Genomic DNA, 23,790 nt, shown 5'->3' with positions numbered 1-23,790 from the left:
ATAAAGATTGAGTTTTGGTATTTGATAACAATTACCACTTTCACTTTCTGTGTTCATATTTAATGGAAACTTAGTTTATTTTATTTGAGATATATAGAATTATCATAACTTAATCGACTATTAAAATAACCCATAAGTCTTAGTATGTGAGCCTCAGCTCTGATATCATTTGTAACATCCTAACTGCTAAAAAAAATATCTTTTAACTATCAAATAGAAATCATTATGTAAATAATTATACACATTCACCTGGTCCATTACTTCGTGGACCCCTATGATTAAACGATGTTAACATATTTGATTGCATTATTGTCTGAGGTTAGAGGATATGTTGCAAGGTTTGTACATGGTCTCCATGCTGGCAGTCTACATGGGTCACTCCACAACTGGTTGCATTTACTCTATGTGTTTTGTTTGACCTCGGGCAGGCTCCCCTGCATTAAGGTGGGAGAGCCCCGAGGTCTCGTCCTGCAAGGTTCGTTCATCCATGTACTCGCCACCTGTTTTAGCGTTAATGACTTTACTTACCATGCCTTGGAAGGCTCTCCAAATTGTGCATTTGGATCCCTACCCACCGTTCGATCTGATATGATTTATGGTCTTCATGTTTGAGGTTTGGTTGGAGGGTTTATTGACTATTTTGGTGAAAATGTCGGTTCTTTTGTCCATGCTGTGTCTTGGTTTTCTGCTATGTCATGACGACTCTATGAATAGCTTTGACAAGATCATCTGTGATGCTTTAGGTGAATTTCTTTGTCCCGCTTATTGCTAACATTACTTTGTTAAGCCTTTTCCTACCGCTGCTTCGGTGTGTTGTGATGGCTCATGAGTTATTTGATGTGTTTCTTGGTCATTCTGGAATATCTATGAAGGGTATGACCCAGTCTTTAGTCGTTTTAAGGAAACAGTTGCTTCCATGGCAACCTAAGGTAGGCATTGCTCAACTGTGGCACTTCATTGTCTTGAAATTTTATATTTTTTCCTTTTTTTTACTTTGGTTGAGGTTGTGTAGTTCTTGTTGGGCCATGCAATAGGTATAAATTTACTCTCGATTACACTATCTTTTTCCTCCTTTTTATGCATTTGTGCCATGATGTAATAAGGTTTTTATCGAATTTTGATAGATAGTGAACAAAAATGATTTTGATGTGATTTGGCTATCAAAACTAACTTTCAATCCTTTTTATGCTGAAATTAGCAAATGGAATAGCTGTTGTTCAAACTATTGAAAAATAAAGGCTAAACAGATAAAACATCACATGTCTTGTGCAGTCAAATTGAGAAGCAAATCAAGAGAATCAATGCAATATGAAACATTGTTTGATAATAGTATTTGGTTGCGAATTCCTTTGGATCTCTTGATCGTGAGGAATCACATTTATCTCTTTTTCTCTTTGATTATAAAGGGAAAAATGAATAGAGTAGAGAGACTTAACTTTGCTCCTTTGACCTCAGTTGTAATTTTAATACATAGAATGTTATTCTAAAGGAGACATATTTCTATAATTAAATTTGAATTTGATCAATAATATATAATTCGTGTTGTTGTTCATTCACAATAGTCTGAAGTAATCAAGCAGTAATCACTCATGGCTTCGGCCTGGTCACGTGGGTTTTTCATTGTTGTTCCTTGTGCTATATTTTCACTTTTCTTTTACTACAAATTTAATTACTTTGTTTTATAGCTTTACGATTGTTCTACTTTCATCAATGTTGAGTTTGTGTAATCATTGCATTAATTCTTATTTCTATTGATTGGTTTCATTTATTTGTGTTGTCAATTGATTTCATTATTAGGTAAGAATCATTTCTTATTAACTAAAAGCCAGAGTGTTATTGGTCAAATCAGGTTTATCTCTCTTATGCATAAGTTTAGATTCAGCTAAAAGAGCTCTGTTATTTCTACGTTGAAGTTGGTTGAAGTAATTGCAATTAGAAACTCTTAATTAAGATTGAGTTTTGGTTTTGATCAAGATTGAGTTTTGGTATTTGAATAGGCTAATTTCCTTGGAGTTACAAGCTTGATGTTTATGGTTTGATCCATTTACTCTTGTATTGAAATTAATAAGATATCTTAAAGTAGTGTTCTCTATAGATATAACAATTTCCATCACTTTCACATATTGTGTACACTCTTGAAACAAAAAGACTTTCCCCAGTTGATAATTAATGTGAGGCATTTAGGAGTTCTAAAAGACACCTTATTTGCACCCAATAGTTGTTGTCTAGGCTTGGTCATTGCTTCGAAGGCTACCTAGCTCCTGTTGAGGTAAGCCATCCCTATCTCCCAAGGTCTGTCATATATGGACCAAGCTATTAGAGTGGTTTGGGTTCTGATAGTTGATTTATTGTGTAGGTAAGGTCTCCAAAGCTCACTCGAAACCCTCGCTTGATCTGTAAATTTTCAAGGGCAATCTCCTTGCTAAAATTTTCTCCTTTCCTTGCTTTCAAGGTGCATTGGAAACTATATTTTTTGTGCCTTGGTTCTGTGAACCAATTTCTATGACAGAGGGTTTCATGAGTTATAATAGCTGGTATTTGTGACTATGCCCATGGTGATGATGTTAATAAGAAAATGTAGTAATTTTGATGTTTTTGATATTATCTGCTTATATAAGCCATCTCATGATTTATACTGCTTAGGTATTTTCCTATATTTTCTCGTTACACACTTCACAGAACTCTTTATGAATTTTGTAAGATGTTTCATATCTAGATTGTCTTTAACAAGATACATCTATATTTCGATTCTTAATGAATTTTGTGGTTATGTATTCCAGTTCGCTGTGGAAATCAATTAATGAGTTTGAAATGGTTTGAATGTAATTATCTGAAGGGTAGTTATTTTTATCATTCTCTCAGATTCTTTGATGAACTACGCCATTCTAATGTACCCCTTTGGCCTATCCTAGAATAATAGCGTATTAGGCTCCCAATTCAAAAAATTTCTTGTTTTTACAACTAAGATCTAACTATTGTCTTACGTAAAATATTTATGGTGAGAGGAACCAATATTATTCCTGTTACTATACTCATTTCTTAATAGTCTAAACAACCTCATAATATTGCATTATTCTTTTATGCTTTATCAGATCCGTAATGGGAACCCTTAGATTCATATAAATGGCTTATATATAGCAAAATCATGATTGAGTATGAAGGAAAATGCATGGCATGAAACCTATATAATCTTCTATTTAATACACACCCACATTAATGGAGTATTCTCTTACGTTTACTCCAGCCGACATTGAAAATGCACTACTAATATAATTAAGCATCATCAAGGTAATTTGACCAACCCTTGGTTCAACATACATAACTAACTAACTAAACTATTCTTATCTGAAGTCGTCCCTCTACTTATTCAATTAGAAGAATTATCCTTAAAGTGTCCCACATGCACAAGAGTTACCACTTATTGTTAAGTGTAACAACTGTCTTAACACTATCTATGATCATTATAGAATGATAACTTCAAGGGGAGATTACAAAAATTATTAACATCTCACACTATAGTTATCATTTTTTGATTCCTTAAGTATGGTTAAAGGATTACTCACATGCACCTCAAGCCCATAATATATACAATTATTACATAAGTAACATTATCATAGGTAATTTAGTTATGTGTAATATTATACCCTGCAGGGGTATTAAAATTGTCAATTCATTTAATGTACTTCTACTCATAACTTCACACTAGGAAGCCACATGCAAGTCCATCATTATAAATCTAAAACGGTGACACCAGTATCAACAACTAATTACTTTGACACCACCGTTTCTAATACACCTTAAAGGTCACATACATAAGACACATATAATACCTTATCTATACAACTGAGCTACATGGGTTAACCATAAATATAGAGATAAGAATCAACCATCAACATATCTAAACTAAATGTTTTAACTTCATAATAAGTAAGGATTAATATATAACCCATACCATGCAAGTGAATCTCACTAGAGCAGAGAAAAACACCATTAAGTCTATTAGTACATAAGCGTATGTAATTCATGCGACCTTCTCATGGTGAGGAAACTTTGGAAATCATCTCATAGAAAAACTGGAACAATAACTGAAACTTATGAAAATATTCTCATAAGCAAACTCAAAGCTATAAGCAAGAGAGAGAGAGAGAGAGTAAGAATCAACATACAACCATTCCATGAAAATGACACCAACTAAATCTCACTTGGAGGGAGGAGCACCACCACCGAGCCATGAATCACCTCTAATTCCCCCCGAACCGAAGATCTTTCCAAGGATCAACTCGCTCAATTGATCAATGGATTAGGTATTTAATACCCTTTTTCATGATTTAGTTTCCATTAGTAGCGTCCCGCTTTATGGATTTTTCCATTTTCCTAGGTCTTATCTGGAAAGGCTCATCTTTATCTCCCACGATGCTTTTCCACATAAAAGATTTCCTTTATCTCCCACAAATATTTTATGTCTGATGGATCTTTATCTCCCATCCATCCGATAGATATCCAATTCATCCAATCTTATCTAGAATCACATCTAGAAGCATATCATGAAAGATTCATCTCTATCCCATTCCTCATGGGATTTAGCAAGAATCTCCTCTCTATTGGTGCTCCACCCTCCAAGTGATTTATTATATTAATTTATTTAATAATGCATTTTATTTTCATATCATATATCACCTAGATTTCCTCATCTTAGGTGTAGAATAGTTTAACCCATAAACCAGGGTATCAAACCTAGCTTTCCTCAGCTGAGGGGTACAAAATTTAACACAAAAGGGAGGATATCACACCTAGCTTTAACTTAGATTAGGTTTACAATAACATAGTACATAGGGGAGGGGTATTACATACTCCCCCCCTTAAATTTTACATCGTCCTCGGTGTATCATTCCATCATGTTCTCGTTCATAGGTATTTGGTTTTAGAATTAAAAAAATTTCATGGATCTGGCATGTGATGCAATTTTTTTCCTCCGATGTACATCAATCACAAGGAGTGCTCCCAATATCTCTCCTTCCATAGCCTTTGTGTTCTTGTCGAAAACTTGCTTCTTGCAGTCTCTCTGCATACAATACATCAGTTAGCATATTTTCCACATTAATATGCCCGCAAGGTCATAACAGATTATTTATCATCACAATATATATTAATATACATATATTCATCGTAATAAAACTGCGATTAACGATAGTTACTTATACCAACATACTTTCCTTCTTCTGGGTAAAGTCCAGGTTTGTTTAACTGGCTAGACATCCTTTCAATCACCACAACATACCTGAACACAAGGTATATTATACACACCAATACACATTTCATTTTTCAACCTTGTAGCATATGTAGTCATATGGTCGCATATGTACTATGTACATAGTCCATTTGTGGTACAACCTATAATACCATCCTCATGGTATCACCTGCATGGCATAAACTTTATCCACATATTATTCCACTATGTTAGTATCATACCAACATTCACTTATCATTTTTCATCTATGTAACGAAGAAATATTTTATGTCATGTGTAAATCAATTCCATATGTCATGCGGTTACAATTTCAACCACATATTATTGGATTCATGCGTACCTTCTGCTTAATGTTCTATTTCAATCGCATATTATTGGATTCATGCATACCTTCTACTTAATGTTCTAATGCATATTATTAACTCATAGTTGTTGAATTTTAATATGTATAAGATCATTAATTCACCTCGTATGTTTTACTATTGCCGTATTTGTGCTTCAAAAACCTGTTGACCATGCATAATTTCATGTAGTTATACATGAAAGTTTTTACTATTTACAATCGTACACTCCTTGTTTTTGTAAGTGTTTATGATCTCATGGTATTTACATGCTAGCTCATTCTTAACATTAAATCAACCTTTACCAAAAGCTGAGTTATTTTTTTATGAATTCTTGTTTGAATCACACAACATTTCCTTATGTTGTTTGTACACATCATCAATGCAATATGATAACAGATCCTCTCAAATTTTCTTGGTACAAGTTATGGTATCAATCTATTTTCAATAAATTGTTAAATATCATTTAATTGGCTCACGGGTCCATACCATTTGTGCCACTTCAAAAATTACTATGGTTTGCACTCAAGGATACTTATAGGTTCTATTATACATATCCTTCAAAAGATGCATGTGTCCTAGAAATCAGTTAAAGTTAAATTTCCCCTTTAACCATACAATGTTCCAACCGAAGAACGAGCCACATTGTAAGTAGATGCATTAATCAAAGTTTTAATTTGACCACGGTTTGTACAATTATATAGTCCTTATACTATAACATGCTCTCACCATCCTTTACTTTGGTGTTATACTTTTATAGAAATTTTACCATTTGTAAGTTGTTTTTATAGTCCAACCTCACTTTTAACATAGTCATGCATACTTTTCCTATTTACTTTTGGCACATAACAACATGTGCATATAGAGCTTAATTTAGACTCAAGACTCTTCCTTATATGGATGCATATCATCAAGACCATCCCACTATATACGTTCAAAATATAAGTATTTCTTCTTACACATCATTTATTACATATGCTGCCAACGGCCTAGATACCAGTTGTCATTACCTCGTAATCCTTGCTAGAAGGTCATGGAAGAATAAATAAGAAAAGTAGAAAGACTAACAAAAAATAATATGATAACATAAGTATTATTCCAAAAGGAGGAAGGATATACAGTACTCATCTTTTAAGAGAAATCAACTCCCTTTTAAACTCATACTTTTTGCATTCATTCATCATCCTTTTCTTTTCATGACCGTGATGTCATGTTTGTCATTCCTAAGAGTTGGAGTTTCTTCTTTCAATGTAGAATGATTAGTCCTACGACTTTTACACTAGCGTTTTACTTGACCACAATTTTGTTAGGATTTACAAGCCCTATATGAATAGAAAACTAAAAATCTACATGATGTGTCATCTATCCATCCCTACAATCATTCTATTAGAGGTATGTAGTCCTTTTGCAATATAGATATATATATATATATATATATATATATATATATATATATATATATATATATATATATATATATATCAACAAAGGTTCCTGAAATGTTCATCCACTAAACTAGAATATGAGCCACATATATTTCTTTGGAATGGTTCAAAGATATATGTTCACAATTAACTTGGACTTTTCATCATGGTAGCTTAAGTTAACTTTCCTATTTTGTACAAATATATCCATGGGCTGTCACCTTTTTGTATTTTATACTGCCTCTGAAATTTAACGTATAATTACCTTAATAGGAGATTTATCCCTCTGGCACACAAATGCTATTAGAGCACTTCAAAAGTTATTGGAATAAGAAATTACTTTGTGGGTGAATCAATAATTATTTAAGTTTTAAAATTTTACGGTCAATTCTTAATTTTCTTTCACTCTTGCAAATTACTTATGTGAGAATTCAAAAATAAAATAAATTGGAAACAATATAGACCATTCACATGAGCATACAATCCATCAATTGAGAAACATGCACATATTGAAACAAGTTTTTTTAATGGAAACCTAGAGGCACAAAACCACCAATATGTTTGTTTTATGATGTAATATAAGCTTTTTCTTAGTTACATCAAGTTGTTTGTGAGCATCCACTCAAAGGAGGCTCCAACCCCATTTATGATAGCAAGCCACTACTTTTGAAGAGGCACCAACCTCTTATGAATGTATTCCACTACCTTCTCTAGCCAACTATTCTACTTTTCATATAATTTTCAAACTAAGAAAACAGATCCCTATACAAGTGCATAGAAATATAAAACTTGGTCAATTGTTTCATAAAACACCTTCTTCTCCGCTTTGCACTTCTCCTTTGCACTACACACTTCACTACATAATGAAAAATGGTGTCGAACCTCACTTTCTTTGTATAGCTATTAACTCTTGGCCACACTCACCTCTATACTCACCCTCTGTTAATTGCAACACCTCACACTCTTCAATCTATGCACAATAAAATTCACAACATATAAATGTAAAAGAAAACAGTCTAGAAGACCTAGATTTATTACTGAAATTGTGATAAGCAACAACTTGCTTTGATGCAACCTCCCTTGAATTCATTTCCTAGAAGCTAAGATAAGGAAAAAAAAAATCATAATGAAAAAAAAAAATCTGAGAAGGCCTCAAAAAATCCTTAGTTTTGGAATAGTGGCCATTAACTTATGCAACTAGTAAACACGTAATTTAAGTAGTCAACAATTTATAGTTACATAAATTAAATGGATACATGTCAAAATGGAAAACAAAATTTTTGAGGAGGCTTCAACAAATCCTTAGTTTTGGAATAGTCGCCATTGATCTATGCAACTAGTAAACCTTGATATAATGAGTCAACAATTTATAATTACATAAATCAAATGGATACATGTCAAATTTGTCATTTCAATTTTTTATTTATCCATGACCTTTGATATTTCAAATTCTTTATTCAACATCAAATACATTTAAAATTCAATTTTTTTTTCCCAAAACAACAAATTCCACAAGAGGAATCAAAATACTTTTGTTAATTAAAATATGTTTTTGAATGTATAAAGATACTTAGTTGTCTGAAAAATATTTCATTGTTTGATTGCAGGTTCTTTACACATTAGTAAACAACAAAGAGGAGTTGCCAACTTACAGAACAGTTAGATGTCAAGTACAATAATATTTATAAATATATTTGTTCAATGCCCACTGAACTTTGAGAATGCTATTGAATGTGATTATACTTGTTACTCATAGGCTGGATTTTTAGCATGGTATTGAATTCAGTACTAGGTGGATTTTCTTTTGGACTTGAAGGGTTGTTGCTATATTATCTACCCTTGTTGTTTTCTATGTGAGTGGTTCTATTCATTTTGATAAATGAAATGATTATTAACTATTAATGAGTTTCTTTGGAAGTGTGATGTAGAGTTTTAGTATACCATATAAGTTTACGTTTATCATGAAGAGTTTTGTTATACCATAGAATTTTAAGTTTATCAAGAATATGTCAGAGCTTGAGCATAAGCTATGTTTTCTTTTTCATGGTGATGGTTTGGGTTATGCTACTGATGTTGGGAATGTTGAATCAATGTCTTATTTCAACTAGTTATGTCAACATTTGGGAAAATTGATGGGCAACTGATCCCCCGCGTAACAATTTTGGGGCTTAAAGTCCACAATTTTGGGTAAAAGTATGGTAAAAGTTCCACAAAGTCTGTGAAGCGCGAATTGTAATGAGTCAAGTCAAAGGGTTGTCTACCCAAGAATAATGTGAGATAATAGAAAGTGAGCTGGCCTGCACATGGTCTGCGGACCATAGGAAGGTATAAATAGAGCAAGGCTCTAAGGTTAGAAGTCAGTTTTTGGGTTTTGGATCATGAATGTTATGGGTTTATGATTACAACATTTGCTTTTATCTGTAAGTCAGAGTTGTGGGTAACAGTAGTAGAGTAGGCTCTACAGTTGTGTGCGCAGAGGCCTGGTAAAGTCCGTAGTTGTGTGCGTAGACCCCTGCAGTTGAGTGTGCAGGGTGGATCTGGTTATACTGATCAAGAGATAAATAAAGGTAAGTGTTTCTGAATCATTGTGTGTTTTATCGCGGATCTATCTATTGCTTATGTCCTGAATTTATGCATCTCTATGGTTGTGCACATTGGTTATTACTATTGAAATGCTTGATTAATACCTTAATAATTAGATCAGATCTATAATAAACATAGTAAATATAAGAATCCAAGAAGGGCCTCAACACCAAGCTATGCGAAGGTCAGACAGGCTGTGTAGAATAAGGCAAGTGCTCAGATTGGTTCTCAACCTATCCATTCCCCATCAAGACATCCCTATGGTGTGGATACCTTGTTCCAGCACCCTCCCCTACTACCTCGGGTGGGACTCCAATCCGTGCTCTGTGGATTGTTGCCAAAAGGCCTGGTAGTGCGGGCTTTTTTTGGCTAAAGCACTTCTGAACCTGGGTCAGGCCACAACAAGCCAATGAATGGTTCCGTTGCTGGGACCGGGATCTACCTAAGGTATTTATGATGTCAAAATGTTGGGATCCTACAAAGAAAGAGATTGAATAATGGTTGGATCAGAAGTTGCATGAATTCATGGTATAGGAAAAAAAACCTGCAATTGTCTGAGGAGAGGTGGTTGGATTGCTACATATACGTGGAGATCCATGAGATCTTCTTTGCGACCTTCTCATTAGAACTGTATGAGTGGATTGTGAGGCTAGCTGACAGTGTGGGAACGGTTAAGCTTGATCACCCGATGGCATGGACTCCATAGTTGGTGCACAGGTTAGAGGCATCTAAAGATAAGATCGCACGGGCGGTAGATCACTAGATGGATCAGATAATAGGAGGGTTTATCACTGAATTCATGATAGACACAACCGTGAGTTACAACAAAGCCGAAAGACCTTTTCTCAAGGGGTTGTGGGGTAAGTACATCAAATCGTTGAATACTTGGATTAAAATGTTGTTATGTGAAAAATGGTTTATGTCAACCCATTGATGTGTGGGTAACACGAAGCAAAAGAGACTACCGAGGGACCAAAGGATTAGAAAGCAACTGCCTGATTTCACTTTCGCGAGAAAGTGAGGAGGAGCTTGCTGGGTTCTCTCCAAGAAGCATGGTCTGATTGATAGAGTAGTGCATTCCACTCTTCCCACCTCCATCCACACCATCACCCACTTAACCTCCATCAACCCCATCTTCACCTACCCCACCTCCACCTCCTCCAAGGGTTGGAATGGCGAGTGCAATCAAGTTGCCCTTATTTTGAGGCGTAGCAAATGAGGAACCAGATCAGTTTTGGTTCGTGGTAAAGGCATTATGGGAAGCCCAAGGTGTTATGGATGATAACATAAAAAGGGCTACTTTGGTAAGCGTGCTAAAGGATCACGCATTGAAGTGGTATATAAAGTACTCTAGTGATCACCCAAATGTGGGAATACCAATGATCTAGGATGCATTGAACAAAGAATTTAGCTAGCTAAAATTAGAGACGCACTCGATCATTGGATTCAAAGAAATCGTGATGCTGCCAGGTGAAACCACTTGGGATGTAGATCAGAGACTGAAGAGTACAATCCATATGGCTAACATGACGCTAACGGATGCGCAACACTACGCGTGGTTTGTGGCGTCATTGACACCACATCTGCAGATGGACCTATCACAACAAAAGATCTTGACCCATGCTGAAACATTAGAGATAGCAATGCGGTTGCATGAAACCCAAATATAGGATCCTGGGTTGGGAGTTCAGCAAATCCACGTGCAACTACAAAACCTATGCTTGGAGATGCAAAGTTTAAAACAAGATAAGGCACCCTGGCGAGCAGCGTGCGAAGAGGTATGGTGAATCAAATGCAAAGGCGAGGGCCACAATAAGGATCATTGTCCAATATTTGTGAACTATTTGCCAGGACCAATGTCATTGATACCAGAGGCGCAGGTGGGGCCAAGTGTAGCACCCACATTCTAGTGCGCGATCTGTGAGGTGGGAGGAAAGCACACAACAGACAATTGTCATCTATTGTAGAAGTATACACAGAGCCCCCGACAGCTATTTTGTAATTTTTGTAGATCGATGGGCCACGATGAATGAGACTGTTGGAGTTATGAATTGCTGATGGACTAAACATCTACCTACAGGATGCAGATTGAGGCATGAGTTCAAGATCCTGTCGCAACAATAGCGTGCGGTAGATTCCAAGGACGAGGACAGGGACAAGGAGGAATGGGACCCAGACGAGGGCGTGGACAGTTAATCTACTATAGTTATGGAGGAACTGGGCACTACGCGCATGACTGTACGAACCCCACCAGAACATGTTACCCTTAAAGTTACCATATTGATGATGAAGCGGTATATTAGTCCACACTAATTGCATAGATGGATGAAAAAGTGGTGCTTCAGTCTACTCCTACACACAACGTCCAAAAGATGAAGGCTGAACCACATGAAGGGGACCCTAACATGAACATGATGCTCAGAAGTGGTGCAACCACAGGGGAGGATAAGGGGAAGCAACTTAAGGAGGATACATGGGTTCACAAGGCCCCTACAAAGTAGCAGGAGTTTGATTTGGAATGCCTGAAGGAGACATTTATGGAAGCTATGAAGAGCTTTGTGGAGGCCCCTACTTTAGGTAGTAAGGATCAAACTAAGCCACAAATGAATCTCTCTATGCTAACAACCTTTTTAGAGACCTACATGAAACTACTATAAGACAATAAAGCAGTTAGGGGATTGCAAGAACTGATAACTAGGTGCACTAGGCCAGGTGAACCGCACATGGTCCAGAAACTAGGCAAGCTTGCATTGCGCACTGGGAAGGAGATGTGATTGGCTGCACAGATTCCTGACTATGATATGGATCAGGTTTTCTTGGACTTGTGGGTTAGATATGAATGTACTACCTAAACAAACCTATTAACACATGGGCAGGCCTACACTACAATGGTCTCCTATTTAATTATGAATGGCAAACCAACAAAAGATCTTGCCAGTGGGGAGATTGCAAGGAGTCACAATGCACATTGAAGGCATGAGCACACAAACAGATTTTGAGGTAATAGAAACTGTGGATGATAGTAACCCTTACCTTGCCTTGTTAGGAATATATTGGGCCACAGACATGAATGGAGTCATCAAACTAAAGAGACGAAAGAAGACGTTTGAGAAAAAGTCCCTCTGCGTAATAATCCAATTAGATCCGATCGAAGGAGCGTGCTACATTGAACCTGTGTGTGACACAGACAGTGATGATGAACTAGACTAAATTTATTAAATAACAACGCAATACAAGGATCAGGTGAATCCCATGATGGATGGGAGAATTTCATTGGAGCATGACAGTTCTTAATGTTAGATCCCCATGAAGAAATAGAGCGATGGCAAAACCGACTGGATAAGGTAATAACGCTGAATTGTAATCTAATGGTTAGATCATTATGCTGCATAACGATGGAAGCAAGGGAACTGCCAATAGATGTGTGTGCAACAAACATGGAGGATCCTGTAGACTGTTATGAAAAGGAAATACTAGAACAAAAGTGACAGAGCACACAAACATGGACGTTGTGCACAACAACTACACATGGGTGGAGTACTCGTCTAAGGACTAGGCGGAACAGGCGTGAAGGTAGAAGGCACACACGCGTATGGTTTGTAGGACAAAGTGGGTTGAGCATCCATCAGTGGCGTAGGATGTAGGTGTATGTTGTGTAACCTCCTAACCAACTAAGAATTGAAAATCAGAATTCGCCACAACAACGCATTCCACCAGTTGTTTACAACAAAGCCGTGAGAAAAATAAGTAGGACCATGAACAATCTGCGTGTACCAAGGGTTTGATGGGCATGTAGGACCATAAGTAAAAGTGCAAAGACTAGGAGGATAGTGGAATCTCCTCAGATTGCAACCCCCACAGCACCCGACAACTAGGGTAAAGGAATTCGGCAGTTATAGGAAGCCATTTGGCATGAGAACTTGAAAATTTGTGAACTCAATGGATAATGGGCACGGCTGAGGAGGAAAAGCGTGATATGGGATGACGAAATCAACAAACTAAACACCAGAATCACACAAGTAGAGTACGTAGAACTAAGGGAACTAGGCTTGGCTGGCCCTACTGCAGCATTACAACAAGCTGTGACCTTGCTATCATGGTTATGACAACATCGTGCTGAACAAAAGAGCAAAGGATGCGATGTGGTACCAAATACAAGGACACTCGAAGGATGCCCGCGGGCCGGGCTAGCAGGGAAGTAGAAGCCTCACATGTGGGTTGTGACCACCCAACTAGTTGTGGAAAGCACAGTCTCAACACTCCAAGTAGTTGAAAGGAGGCATGGGACTATAAGAAAGTTTGCCAGAGAGCTGCGCGAACAAGGGATTACGCGTAGGACCAGTCAGTTGTCCGGGTCACGGTAACACATGAAAGGTTGCGCTGCCGCATTGGAAGGTTGGGAGGTGATCGTTGCCATCACTGTTCATGAAAAGAAGTCTAGTTTACAAAAAAAAGGAGTGGGCAATGGGTCATTAACATAGGAATTCCAAGCTAGATACGAAAAGGTCTGCCACCAAGAAAATATTAATTACTCAAAAGTGGAGGGAAGGGTCGAATTCAAATTAACACGTTCCTATAAAAGCCATTGGGGTAACCCCACAACAAACCTTGGCTATTTGAGATGACCATATATCTCACATAATACCATCACTCCCACCATATATCTCTCCATGGAAAGGGATGACCGAGATACAAAGGTCCTAAAGGCCACGAAGAGTACGCTCCAGGCTCCACTTCTTTCGGATGAAATAAGGTTTGACGGTCTGCCGCTGGGTCGAGTACTGAATATCAAGTTTGAAAATTGGGATCTTGTGGATAAAGAGAAGTTCCCCCAATTGGCTGAGGAGAAGTTACTACAGTGGAAGTGGTTAAGGGGTGTGGAGAAGGCGGGATTACTCAATCTGAGGTGTATACCCCACTACCATCGTGTAGCCATCATGATTTTTGTGATCTGACAGTTACTATGCATAGTACATGATGGGTATATCTGACTGGAGGAACCAATTCCCATCATGGCTGATTTAGTAAACCAAATTACCCAACTGCCTACTAAATGGAATGACCCCGCAGACATAGTCAAAACAAGCAGTGATGTGGGTCTCGCAGAAGCAATGAAGGGTAATTGTAAGCTAGAAAAGCGGAAGCATAGGTATGTAATAGCAAGCATCAAAGACCGAGGGGTGCGAGTCACCACCCAATTACTCGCTGGTAGACTCATGAGGAAATGTTACGCAGATCAGGTGCAATCCCCTATCATTGCGCTTGCGGAGTAGTGTATAGAGGGGGTTCAGCTCGACTAGGCATAGTTTCTCTGCGACGATTTTTTGACAAATTGTAAGGAAGCCCAGGAGAAAGGTAAGACTTTCCATTATGAATGGTTGCTACTAAAAATCCTTCTAGTTGCAGGAGAAATGCCGCAGGGTAGCCAGTTTCCCAACATTGAGAAGTGCCTACCTAAAGCCATGTGGTATAACTCGCTTTGGGCTACAAAAGATGCCACGAGGGATTGTGAGATCAAGTTGTTTTGGATATTTATGGAGGATAGTATCTAGACACGGATTAACTGCAGACCGCGGTTATCCCTGACAGTATACAACAGGTTGCAAGTGCGGCCAAGTTGAAGGCGGATATACATCATCTGTACGTCCAGGCACGGAAGGATCCAACTCGCACATGGGTAAATCTCCCATTAATTGCAATAGATGATGATGGCTTTGAAGAAATGGCGGTATGGCCTCCAAAATGGCAGACTATAGACATGGCCGAATTAGAAAAGAGTGCAGCTCAAAAGTAGAAGAAGGAAATCAAGCTGCACATCACACAGTTGGTAGAAAGAACTCGCCGGAAAGCATCCATGCAGTAGGAGGTGACCGAGACAATAGCAGAACCCATCGCTTCTTCCCCCAAAGAGATTGTGGAGGCTCAAGAAATGTCCACGGAGCAGGACATATAGGGGGAAGTAGAGACACAAGAACGCATGAGCTTGACCACAACATCCACCCAACTTAAGAGTCCGTGTGTTTAGGAGCAGCCCCTTGCACATAAACTGATGAAGACGGCAAGGATTTTGAAGAGCGATCTTCTTAGCAGCAAACGAGGGCGCGATACCACTAAGAGAGCTCTAGAGGAATTGACGACGAAGAAGACAACTGTGTTACGGGTGCTTGGAGCACAGCTATAGGCATTACAGGTGCGACCCGTAGGAGGGATGATACCAAACCTAGTAGACAATACAGTTGTAGCCAAGTAGATGGTGCACGCCCACACAAGTAACACTTTAGTGTTGCTAGGAGGCATTGTTCTAGCAAAAGCCGAAGGTGACATGCGAAGTTGGGAGTTGAATTTAGTCACCCTTCCTAGAGAAACCCTATACCAACTAGAGGATGGGGTCACTGCTGAGCTCCATGCCTGGGAAGGCCATGTCCTCAAAGTCTTTTTTTGGAGCACAAGGAAAATAGGGAGCACATCAGTCTACAATGCGATCAATTGGTTTCACACAACAAGGAATTGCAATAGGCCATGGTGGAGGTCTGTAGCAGTGTACCAGAGTTGGCTTTGCTAACGGAACTCCCAATAGCTGAAAATATTCATCATATGGGCATAGGATTCCGTCATGCTCAAGAGGAGGCCATGATAGTGCAGTGGGAATTGAACATAAAAATTGCGAAGCTAAGGATGAAGGCAGACACCCAGAAGCTCAAGAGTAGCGATGCTATGAAATTCAAGCAGGATTGGAAATGATAGAACGCGTTGTCCAGGATTGCTCAGGATAGTTGGATCAGTCTCTCCTTACGATCACATCCTTTCACATCCCTTTAGGAAGACCCAACATTGGAGAAGGTAGAGACAGAAGCATGGGAGTTACAACAAGTCTATGATAATGTCAAGGGGGTCATGTAGACGGTTGCTATTACGCAATGCTTTGCCAAGATGAGGGAGACCCATGTTCTCAAGGCACAAGTTGACGCCGCATGGCAGAAGGAAGCAATGCTTAAAGAACACATCTAGCCTTGGCTTGATGAGGCATTCGTGGTCTCCACCAACATTGAGGGGAAGTTAGCACACATGCAGGCAGTATATGAACACGGACAACCAATTGAAACTCATACGGATGAATGAATGGCTCACGTACAACGGGTACACCAGATGGTAGAAGAATTTGTTGCGAGCATAAGTGAAGCACAAAATTTGTTGTATGACCTCCACGCGAATATTTTCTCACTAGCCGAGTGACTCGGGATGAGTCAAAATGATTGCGTTGGGGGCGTGTTGGGCAGCGGATCCCCTGCATAATGGTTTTGGGGCTTAAATTCCATAATTTTTGGTAAAGGTATGGTAAAAGTTCCACGAACTGCACGAAGCGCAAATTGTAATGAGTCAAGTCAAAGGGTTATCTACCCGACAATAATGTAAGATAATAGAAAGTGAGTCAGCCTCCCCATGGTTTGCGGACAATAGGAATGTATAAATGGAGCAGGGCTCTAAGGTTAGAAGTCAGTTTTTGGGTTTTGGATCTTGAATGTTATGGGTTTATGAATACAACATTCACTATGAGTCTGTAAGTTAGACTCATGGGTGATAGTAGTAGAGTAGGTTCTGCAGTTGTGTGCACAGAGGCCTGGTAAAGTCCACAACTGTGTGCACAGACCCCTACAACAGAGTGCACAGGGTGGATCTGGTTGTACTAATTAAGAGATAAATAAAGATAAGTGTTTTTGAATCATTGTGTGTTTTATCATGGACCTATCTATTGCTTATGTTCTAAATTTATGCATATCTATGATTACACGCATTGGTTATTACTGTTGAAATGCTTTACTAATACCTTAAGAAGTAGATCAAATCTATAATAAACACAGTGAATATAAGAATCCAAGAAGGGCCTCGAAGTCGAGCTATGTGAAGGCCAAATAAGCTGTATAGAATAGGGTGAGTGCTTAGATCAGCTCCTGACCCATAAAGTCCCAATCAAGACATCCTTATGGTGTCGGAACCTGGTTCCAGCATCCTCCCCTACTACCTCGGGTGAGACTTCAAACCGCTCTCTGTGGATTGTTGCTGAAAGGGCCGGTAGTGTGGGATTTGTTTGGCTAAAACACTTTTAAACCTAGGTGAGGCCCCAACAAGCCAGCATGAATGACTGGTGAATACTTGAGCATAAGCTATGTTTTATTTGTCATGGTCATGGTTTGGGTTATGCTAGTGATGTTGGGAATGTTGTATCTGTCTTCTTTAAACTAGTTATGTCAACATTTGGGCAAATGACTGGTGAAGACTTTCTTTTCATGCTTATTAATACGAGTAGGTCATCCATGTGATATAGTTTAAGCTTTAGATGTGCGATTTCTTTTGAGTTTGGAGATGTATACAAATTTTGTTTCAATTTTTGTATTACTTTTGTTATCATTAGGTAGTAAAGGCTTTACAATTTAGTTTGTTGCCATTTGAGATTCTAGAGTCAACTACATTAATGGTAAGGGATGAGGACCACTAAACACAAAATAAAACCATAACCAAACCTACCATAGTCTACAAATAACAAACTTCATACTTCTTGGTGTCAAATTTGGATAAAGTTCAGATTTTCTTAATTTTCAAATTTAGGCATATGCCTAATGAAAGATCAAAATTCATTACAGATTAAGCTCCAAATTCCATAATAGGCCCAAGATCGAATCAACACATGAAGAAAACAAATAACATAACTAGAAAATAATGATATTTTATGCTTATATATTAAGTAAAGAATCAACATAGTTTACATCTTTTTGGATACTAACTTTACCATTTTTTTTAAATCAATAAGATTCATTTTTACATCCTGCTAGGATACTACTACAATATTTTCCTTCAAATGAATCAAAATCATTTTCACATCCCACTGCTTTAGATGTGAGTAAAGAAGCAATTTGGTTAAAGGGTCTTCTTGATGAGATTGGAAGGACACAGGAGAAAGTGAATGTACTTTGTGACAGTTATAGTGCTATTCACATAGCTAAAAATCCTACTTATCACATCAGAATGAAGCACATTGGTGTAAGATATCATTTTTTGAGACATGTTATCGATGGCAGAAAAGTAGCTCTTCAAAAGTTCCATACACGGGAGAATTGTGCAGAGATATTCACAAAGCCAGTTACAGTAGAGAAGCTGTGATGGTGTTTAGCTTCTCTTGTCTTGCAGACGAGATGATGAATGGGCATGGGCAAGGGATTAGGTAAATTGTTGTCAAGGTGGAGTTGTTTGGAAATTGACAACTAATTAATGAAAATTTGCGTAAAATTGTATTAGTTATTGACAAGTTAGGTTTATACAGAAACAATGGTTATGTAACTAACGAGGCTCATATAAAATTGATGAATGCCCAAACTATTGTAATGGAGAATCATTTATTGGTTGAATAGAAATTCCAATCCCTTTCCCTGTGGATATTTCCTTGACACCTTGTGAGGTTTTTACCACATAAATATTGTGTTTTTACCTGTGTGGTTATATTTAGTTTCATTTTCTTTCTTGTTTAGTAACGTCTTGTAACTACAAATGGTAATAATCATGCAGCTGTAGTTGTCAACAGGTTCATGGAAAATCTAGGTGAAGAACATTGGTGAGCAGTGAAATGGGTGCTTCGATATCTAAGAGGCACAAGTGACCATTGCATCATCTTTAACGGTGGTGAAGGATCAGTCTGCGGATATGTAGGTGTTGATTATGCACATGATTTGCACAAAAGAAGATCTACTATAGGTTATGACTTTACTCTTGTAGGTGGAGAAAATAGTTGGATGTCAAAGCTTGAAGAAATAGTTGCATTGTCCACTATAGAAGCAGAATATATAGCTGCTTCAGATGCCAGTAAAGAAGCTATCTGGTTATAGTGTCTACTTGATGAGATTGGAAAGAGGCAGGAGAAAGTGAATGTACTTTGTGATAGTCAGAGTGTTATTCACTTGGCTATAAATCATTCTTATCACAAAAGAACCAAGCACATTGAGGTAAGGTATCATTTTCTAAGACATGTGACCGATGGTGGAAAAGTAGCTCTTCAAAAGGTCCATACATGGGAGAATTGTGCAGACATATTCAAAAAGCCAGTTACAGTAGAGAAGTTGCAATGGTGTTTACCTTCTCTTCTCTTGTAGAAGAGATGAGGGATGGGCATGGGCAAGTGATTAGGAAAATTGTTGTTAAGGTGGAGTTTGTTGGAAATTGACAACTAATTAATGTAAATTTCGGTAAAATTGTATTAGTTATTCACATGTTACTTTTATACCAAAACAACAGTTATGCAACTGAGGAGGCTCATATAAAACTGATGAATGCCTGAACTATTGTAATGGAGAATCATTTATTGATTGAATAAAAATTCCAATCCCTTGCCCCGTGGATGTTTCCTTGACACCCTGTCAGGGTTTTACCACGTAAATCTTAAGTTTTTACCTTTGTGGTTGTATTCATTTTCATTTTATTTGTTGTTTAGTAACCTCTTGTAACTACAAAGTTTAAGAACTTACAATGGTGGTGAATTTACTTCAATAGAATTTGAACAATACTGTAAGGTTGAAGGAATTGTTAGACACGAAACTATTTTTGATACTGCTCAGCAAAATGGTGTTGTTGAACGTATGAATCAGAATCTTATGGAAAGAGCCAGAAACATGAACAACAATGCTAAGCTGCAAAAGGAGTTGTGGGCAAAACCAGTATCCACTGCTTTTTATTTAGTGAACATATCAACTTCAGTAGCAATTAATGTAAAATTCCTGAAGAAGTTTCTCTAGGTCAGGTCTTGTAGATACCATCACATACATTAAGTTTCCAACAACATTTGCATATGGTACATGAGAAATATACTTCTTTTCTTCATCAGTTATAGGACACAAAACCGAAGAAATCTTAAAATGGGAAGCTAATGGAACTTAATAGGTTTCACATTGTTCATACAGAACTTTTCAAGTACTTTCTCCACATACTTCTATTGTGATAACCAAATCTTACCATTTTTCTTGTCTCTGTGTATGTCCATGCCCAACATATGTTTTGGTGCTCCAAGATCCTTCATATCAAATATCCTAGAGAGCTGAGCATTTAACCTATTGATCTCTTCCATGCTTTTGCTTGCAATAAGCATATCGTCAACATACAAAACCAACATAATGAATATGCCATTGAAACTCTTGAAGTATACACAATGATCATACTCACTTCTAATAAAGTTCTAGCTCACAATGAAGGAGTTAATCTTCTTGTACCACTATCTGGGAGACTGCCTCAGACCATACAATGATTTCCTGAGCTTGCAAACTAATCTTCTGTTGTGACCTTGTAGAAAACCTTCTGGTTGTTCCATATATAACTCTTCATTCAAATCACCATGTAAAAAAGTTGTTTTAACATCTAACTATTATAACTCAAGGTTAAGTAATGTAGTTAGTGCCATCACAGTACGAATAGAAACATGCTTTACAAGTATTGGAAAAATCTCATGAAATTTGATACCTTCAACATGAGAATACCCTTTTGCTGCCAGTCTCAGCTTATACCTTTCGATACTTCCATAAACTTTCTATTTTAGTCTGGAGACCCATTTGCATCCAACAAAACTTCTCCCTTCAAGAAGATCTACAAGATCCTAGGTATTGTTCTTGGCTAAGGAATCCATTTCTTCTTCCATAGCCATTTTCAATTTTTCACTATCTGTATCATCTACCGCCTCCTGATAACAAGAAGGTTCCCCATCTTTAATAATCAAAGAAAAAGTTGAAGAAGAATATTCATACCTTTTGGGAGTTTTTCTTTAGCTTGTAGACCTTCTTACATTGACTGGTTGTTGAACTGGTTCAGAATCTTCAACAACTTTCTTTGTATTTTCAACACCTTTTTCTCTAGATGTCTCTTCTCCCTCTTGACTATCACCGAAAGGTATATCCTCCAACTGAATTTGTTGATTTGGCGATACTTGTTCCTATTCAACTCTTTCAACATTTGATTTTAAAAGATAACATTCATCAAATGTTACATCTCTACTAATGACTATCTTCCGCTATGTACGATCCAACAACCTGTATCCTTTCACCACATAGTCATACCCAAAAAAGACATAACATTTCCATTTTAGATCTAATTTTGAATGCTGATTTTTAGGAATAAGAGCATAAGCATCACAACCAAATACCCTTAAACGTGAATAATCACAAGACTAACATGACCAAAATTCTTCAAGAATTTTACATTTAATTGCTAATTAAGGTGATATGTTAACTAAATAAAAAGTAGTGGATACTGCTTCTACCCACAACTCCTTTTGCAGGTTAGCATTGTTGATCATTCTTCTCGCTCTTTCCATAACAGTCTGATTCATATGTTTAGAAACACCATTTTGATGAGGAGTATAAACAACAGTTTTGTGTCTAACAATTCCTTTATCCTTATAGTGTTGTCCAAATTCTATTGAAGTAAATTCACCACCATTGTTAGTTCTTAAACATTTAATTGATTTGCCTATTCTTTTCTCTACCATTGCTTTCAATTGTTTAAAGATATTGAATACATCAGCTTTCTTTTCTAGCGTAAAGACCCAAAATTTACGGGAGAAATCATTAATAAATGTTAAAAAATATAGAGCACCTCCATATGATACAACATGAGATGGTCCCCATAGATCAGAATGAGTATAGTCTAAAATATCTTTACTATTATGATTTCCAGTTTTAAATCTCTGTTTACACTGTTTTCCATATACACAATGTTTATAGAAATCCAACTTCAAATATTTCAGCTCAGGAAGTTATTTACGTTTCATTAGTACCTGAAGACCTTTCTCGCTCATGTGACCCAAGCGATGATGCCATAGGCGAGTACCTTCTTCTTCCTTTTTTGACATAATCCCTGCTTCACTGACCTAAGTATGTCCTTTGAGTCTTTAAATATTTCTGACCTTTTATGCTTTCATAACAACTAGGGTCACTTTAGACACTTTCAACACTCCATTCTGACCTGTAAACTTATAACAAACTGAATCCAACACTCCCAAATAAATCAAATTTTTCTTCAATTCAGGTACACGTATAACACTAGTTAATGTTTTAACTATGTTATCATACATTTTAATCCTGATATTTCCCATCTCAATAGTCTGACATGATACATTATTACCCATAAACACAGAACTACCATTTACATCTTTATATGAAGTAAACCAATTTTTGTGTGGACACATGTGATGAGAAGCACCAGTGTCTAACGACAAACTTCGAAAACCCTGAGAGACATTACATACAAGTAAAGTTTCATCTATCATACATAATCCTTAAACAGATAAAACTTCATATGTCATTACAAGTGCGACGCCTAGGAGGGATGATACAAAACCTAGTAGATGATACAGCTACAGTTGAGCAGATGGTGCATGCCCACACAAGGAACACTTTAGTGTTACTAGCAGGCATTGTTCTAGTGGAAGTCGAAGGTTACATGCGAAGTTGGGTGTTGAATTTAGCTTCCCTTCCTAGAGAAACCCTATACCAGCTATAGGATGGGGTCACCACTGAGCTCCATGCCCGGGAAGGCCACACCCTCCAAGTCCTTTTTGGAGCATAAGGAAAATCGGGAGCACGTCAGTCTACAACACGATCACTTGGTCGCACACAATAAGGAATTGGAACAGGCCGTGGCAGAGGTCTGTAGTAGTGTACTAGAGTTGGCAGTGCCAGTGGAACTCGCAATAGCCGATAATATTCATCATATGGCCGCAGGATTCCATCAGGCCCAAGAGGAGGTCACAACAGTGCATTGGGAATTGAACTTACAAATCATGGAGCTAATGATGAAGGTGCAACCTAGTACACCCCCACAAGCTCAAGAGCAGCGCCGCTATGAAATTCAGGTAGGATTGGAAGTGATAGAACGTGTTGTCCAGGATTGTTTATGATTGTTGGATCAGTCCCTCCTTACGATCACATCCGTTTAGGAATACCCAACGCTACAGTAGGTAGAGACAGAAGCACAGGAGTTACAACAAGTCTATGATAATGTCAGAGGGACCACGCAGATGATTGCTATTACGCAGTGCTTGGCCAAGATGAGAGAGGCCTAGGTTCTCAAGGCACAAGTTGATGTCGCGCGACAGAAGGAAGAAGTGCTTAAAGAACATATCCATCCTTTGCTTGATGAGGCATTCGCTGTCTCCACCAACATC

This window comes from Pinus tabuliformis, chromosome 6 (genome assembly GCF_031772625.1).
Source record: "Pinus tabuliformis cultivar Carrire ecotype Pingquan chromosome 6, CPIR1, whole genome shotgun sequence".
NCBI classification, from domain to species: domain Eukaryota; kingdom Viridiplantae; phylum Streptophyta; class Pinopsida; order Pinales; family Pinaceae; genus Pinus; species Pinus tabuliformis.
The sequence above is the reverse complement of the archived record's forward strand: the minus strand, read 5'-3'. Positions refer to the sequence as shown.